General features: G+C 51.3%; 1 pseudogene; it reads left to right on the top strand.

The window, feature by feature from the left end:
* Positions 1-6,789: 6,789 nt before the first annotated feature.
* LOC116543744 lies at positions 6,790-7,500 on the top strand (annotated as a pseudogene).
* Positions 7,501-8,069: the final 569 nt, after the last annotated feature.

Genomic DNA, 8,069 nt, shown 5'->3' with positions numbered 1-8,069 from the left:
GGCCGCGCCGCCGCCGTGCGGTTCTGGGCTTCCGGGCCGGAAGCCGGTGCGTCATGTCCCGCGCGGGCCTCCGTCCTCGGGCGCGCAGGGCCGTTTGCCCCAGAGCCGGTGACGCCGCGCGGGCTGGGCGGGCAGAGACGCGGGTCGGGGCGCGGACGGGCGGAGCGCGGGGTCGGAGGGTTCCCCAAGCGCCGCCCCAGGGCAGGGCCTCAGCCGGGCGCCTCCGGAGCGCACCTGGGGCCCGGCCCGACCGCGTTCTGGAAACGCTGTGTGTGGCGGAGCAGGGGCGAGACGGGGCCGTAGACACCGGCCAGCCCCGTGCCCTTGTAGAAAAACCGTGGGATTGAACGTTCCCCGTCGTTCCTGAAGCTCAAAACGCAGCGCTCCGGAAAGTCCGCTTTAAAAGATGACGTATGCAAATTACAGCACGGAGAGAAGGGGCCGTGTTTCCCCTGCGTCCTCCGGCGCCTCCGCATGCCGGGCGTGATGGTCAGAGGAGAAGCTGCCGTGGGGCGGCGGGCAGAGCCCCGCGAGGTGCCCCTGGCCTCCGGACAGCGCTCCGCGATGCTCGCTGTTGTCAGGGATATTCAGGCTGCGTGGGCCGCTCTCAGCTGAGACTCCTACGTTAGATCTCTGAAACACCGCCGTCTGTGTGCCAGCTGGTCAGGTGTCAGCTAAACATCGCTTTCTCTGCTTAGCAGAAGAAAAGGTAGGAACTGCATTTCCCGGAATCATCTGTGTAGCCCTGGGTCACAGTCTGCCGGAGAGAGGCCGTCGTGCAGAATTTGGAGGTGGTTATTCTTGGGAGGCACTCTCGGCCAGAAATGTAAATGAAATTCAAGGCTGCTTGCTTGCTTCCTTTCTTTCCTTCCTTTCTCTCTCTCGAGACAGTCTCGCTCTGTCACCCAGGCTGGAGTGCAGTGCTGTCCACTTCCCAGGCTAAAGCGATTCTGCTGCCTCAGCCTCCCAAGTAGCTGGCATTACTGGTGCCCGCCACCACGCCTGGCTGATTTTTGTATTTTTTATTTTTTTGAGACGGAGTTTCTTGTGTCCCAGAGTGAAGTGCAGTGGTATAATCTCAGCTCACTGCGACCTCTACCTCTTGGGTTCAAGCAATTCTCCTGCCTCAGCCTCCCAAGTAGCTGAGATTACAGGCGCCTGCCACCATGCCCAACTAATTTTTGTGTTTACAGGGTTTCACCATGTTTGCCAGGCTGGTCTCCAACTCCTGGTCTCAGGTGATCCATCCACCTCAGCCTCCCTAAGTGCTGCGATTAGAGGCCTGAGCCACTGCACCTGTCCTACCCTTTCTTCCTTGACATCAAGCTTAGCTGTGAGACTTCCAAATGCTAATATAAAGTGGTCAGCTGTCATGTGCCCGGTTCAGGCAGAAGCTTTAGAAGTTGTTTTGTGGTTTGGTCACTTCCCTTCTGCTCCTCAACATGAGCACAGCATGTGCACAGTGAGGGCTCATTTTTCACCCCCATCCTGTAACAAAGTCACTGTAGCTGATGGATAGCACCAGCAAGAAGTAAACCTTGAGTCACTGAGACTTCAGGATCCTTTGATTTCACAGCACAACCTATGGAACTCTTATAAGTATTAAGAATGGTACTTATTATTCTCTTACATAGATAAGTAATAAAAGTAATATCCTTTCTTCTGATTGATGCTGCCTTATAAACTATCATCTTGTTGCCTTCCAAAGGATGAAGGGGATTGTAGTAAGGGAGACCACCTTCCCAGGACTGGGCATGGCTGCAGTACTGCCTTGTCATATCCAGGAGGAATCAGAGGTGGATGAGGAGGAAGACAGTGCCTCCGCCTTGGTGGATGTGTCGCTATCCTGGCTTCCCTGGGACGGGGAAGGAGGGTGAAGATGGAGGAAACCTGTCTGGCTGGGCCTTGTGTACCGGAGGGGGAGGGCCCTTTTGACTGCAGGAATTGATCAAGCACATAAGCACCTTGAAGTATGTTATTAAGATACAAGAAACACTTTTCCTTTTGCCTGTTCCATCATGGTGTGCCCCTCTCAGGCTGCCTTTAAGCACAGGTAGAATACCAGCCAGCCCACTGTGTCTCGGAGCATTAAGATATTTAGAGGAGGCTGGGCGCGGTGGCTCAAGCCTGTAATCCCAGCACTTTGGGAGGCCGAGGCGGGTGGATCACGAGGTCAAGAGATCGAGACCATCCTGGTCAATATGGTGAAACCCCGTCTCTACCAAAAATACAAAAAATTAGCTGGGCATGGTGGTGCGTGCCTGTAATCCCAGCTACTCAGGAGGCTGAGGCAGGAGAATTGCCTGAACCCAGGAGGCGGAGGTTGCGGTGAGCCGAGATCGCGCCATTGCACTCCAGCCTGGGTAGCATGAGTGAAACTCCGTCTCAAAAAAAAAAAAAGATATTTAGAGGGCTGGGTGCGGTGGCTCATGCTGGTAATCCCAGGACTTTGGGAGGCCGAGGCAGGTGGATCAGGAGGTCAGGAGTCCAAGACCAGCCTGGCCAAGATGGTGAAACTCCGTCTCTACTAAAACTACAAAAATTAGCTGGGTGTGGTGCCAGGTGCCTGTAATCCCAGCTACTCCGGACACTGAGGCAGAGAATGGCTGGAACCCAGGAGGCAGAGGTTGCAGTGAACCGAGATGGCGCCACTGCACTACAGCCTAGGCGACAGAACGAGACTCCATCTTAAAACGAAGAAAGGTATTTAATGATGTGACATTACATGAAATCCAGTGTTAGGCAGGCAGGAGCTGCTCCCGTGACTCAGTGGCATCAAGCTGGTCCATATCCAAGCAGTTCTTTTGGTGTTCTCGTGTGATCACAGATGACTGTGGCACCCAGCCTGCTGACCACAGCCCTGACGCAAGCATGGGAGGGTCTCTGTGGCTGAGCATCCGGCCTCCTTACTGCCACTCTGACAATGTCAGGCATGATTTCCAGCACTGTCTGTCCTGGAGTAATTGGAGTAAGAGCCACTCCATAAGACCCTTGAGGCCTGGTAGGCAAGTATGTCCCCTTCATGGGTGAAATGGTGGGATGCTGGGGCTGTGTGGTCAGAGGTATAGGTGAAATAGAGTTGGCCACAGGTTGATAGTTGCAGAAAGATGCGGGTGGACACATGGGTTCATTAGGTCCTCTGCTTTTTTGTTTTTTGGTTTGTTTGTTTTTTCTTGAGACAGAGCCTGGCTGTGTTGCCCAGGCTGGAATGCAGTAGTGCTTAGCTTGCTGCAGCCTCCACCTCTGGGGTTCACATGATTCTCCTGCCTCAGCCTCCCGTGTAGCTGGGATTACAGGCATGTGCCACCATGCTTGGTTAATTTTTTGTATTTTTAGTAGAGACAGGTTTTCACCATGTTGGCCAGGCTGGTCTCTAACTCCTGACCTCAAGTGATCCACCCACCTTGGCCTCTCAAAGTGCTGGGATTATAGGCGTGAACCATTATATGTATATAAAGGAAACTGTCACTAAAAGCATTATAAAATTAGTCAAGGAAGAGAGGAAGGGAAATGGAATAACGGAGCTTGCAGCGTATGCAGCACCAGTCATGCTGTGAGCACCTCTGAGCTGGTGCCTCTTGACTCAGGGTCAGGTACACTCTGTTAAAAGATCACAGTTACCCTTAACTGCTCCAGAAATAACAGCTTGAACAGTATGAAACCTTAACTTTCCCCTTTGAGATGATTCCTTTTTTATTTTAATGAGACAGGGTCTCACTGTTGTTCAGGCTGGAATGCAGTGGCACAATCATAGCTCACTGCAGCCTCGATCCTCCTGCCTCAGCGTCTGAAGGATCTGGGACTACAGATGCACTACTCGGCTTTTTTTTGTCGGGGGGAGGAGTACTGACAGGGGTCTTGCCCTGGTGCCCACCACGCCTGGCCTGAGATATTATCTCAGGTCCTGCATACCAGTGAAAGTGCTGATGCCAGCTGGTCTGAAGGACCCCACAGGAGCTGACTCACTGAGGAATGCAGTTTCCACGTTCTGATGAATCATCCTCCTCACTGACCAATCAGCAGCCCCCATTTTCCAGCCCCTCACCTCCCATGATCCCCTTAAAAACCTTAAAAACATCGGCTCAAGGGCCGGGCGCGGTGGCTCAAGCCTGTAATCCCAGCACTTTGGGAGGCTGAGGCGGGTGGATCACAAGGTCAAGAGATTGAGACCATCCTGGTCAACATGGTGAAACCCCGTCTCTACTAAAAATACAAAAAATCAGCTGGGCATGGTGGCGCATGCCTGTAATCCCAGTTACTCAGGAGGCTGAGGCAGGAGAATTGCCTGAACCCAGGAGGAGGAGGTTGCGGTGAACCGAGATCACGCCATTGCACTCCAGCCTGGGTAACATGAGTGAAACTCCGTCTCAAAAAAAAAAAAAAAAAAAAAAAAAACATCGGCTCAGAACTCCTCAGGGAGATGTTTTTGAGAAGAGGTCTCCTTTCACCTCCTCACCCAGGTCTTATTAAACTCTTTCTCCACTGCACACCCTGCTGTCAGCATCATGGGTCTGTTACTCTGCAGCAGCGCTGCACACCCTGCTGTCAGTGTCATGGGTCTGTTACTCTGCAGCAGCCACACAAAAACTGTTGGTCTTATCACATGGGGACCTCATTTAAACTCAGCTCTTTAAGGGCCCTATCTACAAACCATCACATTGGGGGTCAGGGCTTCCACACAGGAATTTAGAAGGACACAGTTGAGTCCATGACCTTGCCTGCTCCCAGGAGCGTCAGCTTGTGCTGGTAAGCACCGCTCTGCTAAACTCCCAGCCCTCACAGATAGATGTGGCCAGGTAACTAAGATGCCATGAATGAAACGCTAGCAGATGTGGCATGCGGACCTTCAAACAGCAGGCTTCCATCCCCCACGCTCCCTGACACACCCCTTGTTGCAACCCAGGCTTGACCAGGCAGATGACGGCAAGGCCCTTTGTGGACAGACACTGAACTAGAAGGAATCTGGGTCTCTGAGTGACCCCACGGAGTGTGCTGGCCCACCTGTTCACATTGGAGCTGCTGCACTGAGAAATGCAATTCTGTCTCTTCTAAGCCACTGTATATCATTGAGTTTCTTTCTTACAGTAACTTAGCCTTCCTCTAAAGCACTGGCTCTCAACTGGGGTGGTTTTGTCCCCAAGGGGACATGCAGTGATGTCTGGGGACATTTTGATTGGGGTGGGGGTGCTAACAGCGTCTAGTGGGTGTAGGCCAGGGTTGCTGGGTAAATGTCCTGTGAAGCACGATGTGGCCCCACACAGCGAGTGTCTAGACCCAAAGTGTTCCTTGTGCCAGGGCTGAGAAACCTGCTGTAACCCTGAAGCAGGCAAGAGGGGGCAGCAGGGGAGCTGTCAATCTGACAGTTTCTGTTTCTTTTTTCTTTTAAGACACAAAGTTCCACTCTTGTTGCCCAGGCTGTAGTGCAACGGTGCCATCTTGGCTCACTGCAACTCCACCTCCCAGGCTCAAGCAATTCTCCTTCCTCAGCCTCCCAGGTAGCTGGGATTACAGGCGCCCACCACCACACCCAGCTAATTTTTCCATTTTTAGTAGAGATGGGTTTTCATCATGCTGGCCAGGCTGGTCTCGAACTCCTGACCTCGGGTGATCCACCTGCCTCATCCTCCTAAAGTGCTGGGATTACAGGTATGAGCCACTGTGCCTGTCCCTCTCTGGCAGTTTCTCAAACAGGGTCCCTTCAAAGGGTTTGCCATTTTTTGTGTGTGAATGAAAGAAGACAAACTGATCTCTGCGAGAAGTTATATTTAATATATGATATGTGAAGGCCAATAACCCTTAATAATAAAGAATTTTTAGACTGGGCGCAGTGGTTCACACCTGTAATCCCAGCACTTTGGGAGGCCAAGATGGGCAGATCACAAGGTCAGGAGATCGAGAACCCCGCCTCTACCAAAAACACAAAAATTAGCTGGAGTAGTGGTGATCACCTGTAGGCTCAGCTTCTCGGTAGGCTGAGGCAGGAGAATCGCTTGAACCCGGGAGGTGGAGGTTGCAGTCAGCCGAGATCGTGCCACTGCACTGCAGCCTGGAGTCTCAAAAAAAAAAGAATGTTTTGAGACAAAAGACATGAAGACCAGTTTCTCCATAGAGAATCAGTAAAAGGAGAAAAGGGTGGAAGAACTACAAATAGGCAACAAATATGTTTTTTAAAAAGTTTAGCTTCATTTAAAATGAAATAAATGCAATTAAAACATTAAGGCTTTTTCCCCCGTCTAATGAGTTAGCAAAGGTTAAAAATTTTAAAAGCCTGATGAAATCTAGAGTTGGCCAAACTATGGAAAACACAACCCGTGGCCATGCCAGTCGGTATATCTTTCCGTTTGGGCAATTCATTAAAAAGTATCAGCACTGGCCAGGCGCAGTGGCTCACGTGTGTAATCCCAGCACTTTGGGAAGCCAAGGCGGGTGGATTACCTGAGGTCAGGAGTTTGAAACCAGCCTGACCAACAAGGTGAAACCTTGTCTTAAATTTTTTTTTTTAGCCGGGCGCGGTGGCTCACGCCTGTAATCCCAGCACTTTGGGAGGCCGAGGCGGGTGGATCACGAGGTCAAGAGATCGAGACCATGCTGGTCAACACGGTGAAACCCCGTCTCTACTAAAAATACAAAACATTAGCTGGGCATGGTGGCGCGTGCCTGTAATCCCAGCTACTCAGGAGGCTGAGGCAGGAGAATTGCCTGAACCCAGGAGGCGGAGGTTGCAGTGAGCCAAGATCGCGCCATTGCACTCCAGCCTGGGTAATGTGAGCGAAACTCCGTCCCAAAAAAAAAAAAAAAATTTTTTTTAAATAAAAATAAATTAAAAAAATTTTTTAAAAGTATCAGCACTTAGGCAGTTGCAGTCATGTTCTCCGGGTTCCTGTCTCTCTGCCAGCACTGCCTGGATGGCCTCCCAAAACCGCAACACAGCCTCCAGTAGTGTCGTCACTGCCCATAAAGGGGCCAAGGAGACAAGCTGAGCCAAGTGGGGCGCCACCAGGGGTCCCATGGGCAAAAGGCCACAGCAGGAACTGATGAATCTCATGATGTTTGGCAATAAAGGAAGTTCTGCCTTCCCTGAATCAGACAACTGTTTCAAATGGGTAGGGACCATCCATGGAGCAGCTGGAACAGTATATGAAGACCTGAGGTTTAAGCTCTGGCTAGAGTTCCCCAGTGGCTACCCTTGTGATGTGCCCACGTGAAGTTCCTCACGCCCTGCTACCACCCCAGTGTGGACACCCAGGTGGACATATGCCTTGACACCCTGAAGGGTGAGCGGTCTGCCCTGAGTGACGCCAGGGCCGTTCTGCTCTCCATGCAGAGCCTGCTCGGAGAACCCAACACCGATAGTCCCTTGAACACGCATGCTGCCGAGCTCTGGAAAAACCCCACAGCTTTTAAGAAGCACCTGCAAGAAACCTGCTCAAAGCAGGCCACCAGCCAAGGGCCCTGACCCAGGCTGCCCAGCCTGTTGCTTTTTGTTTTGTATTTTTAACAGAGGCGAGGTTTCACCATGTTGGCCAGGATGGTCTCGATCTCTTTTTTTTTTCTTTAAGATGGGGTTTCACCAAGATGGCCAGGCTGGTCTTGAACTCCTGACCTCAGGTGATCCACCCACCTTGGCCTCTCAAAGTGCTAGGATTACAGGTGTGAGCCACCACACCCAGCCGGTCTTGATCTCTTGACCTTGTGATCCACCTGCCTCGGCTTCCCAAAGTGCTGGGATTACAGGCATAAGCCACCATGCCCAGCTTATTTTTGTCTTTTAAATTAAGCCTCAATTCAGCCCTTGTAATTTATATTAAATAAATTCATTTTGGACATTTTTTAGGAAAAAAAATTCATTAAAAAGTATCAGCACTGGGGCCAGGCACAGTGGCTCACGCCTGTAATCCTAGCACTTTGGGAAGCCGAGGTGGGCGGATCACCTGAGGTCAGGAGTTTGAGACCAGCCTGGCCAACATATTGAAACCCCATCTCTATTAAAAAAAAAAAAAAAGTATCAGCACTTAAAATGTGCAGTCCTCTCTGAGCCTGCAGTACCTTTTTTTTTTTTTTTTTTTTTT

Source organism: Sapajus apella, unplaced genomic scaffold (genome assembly GCF_009761245.1).
Source record: "Sapajus apella isolate SASKATOON/1434 unplaced genomic scaffold, GSC_monkey_1.0 scaffold194, whole genome shotgun sequence".
NCBI lineage: Eukaryota > Metazoa > Chordata > Mammalia > Primates > Cebidae > Sapajus > Sapajus apella.
Note: the sequence above shows the minus strand (reverse complement) of the source record. Positions and strands in the feature narration are given on the sequence as shown.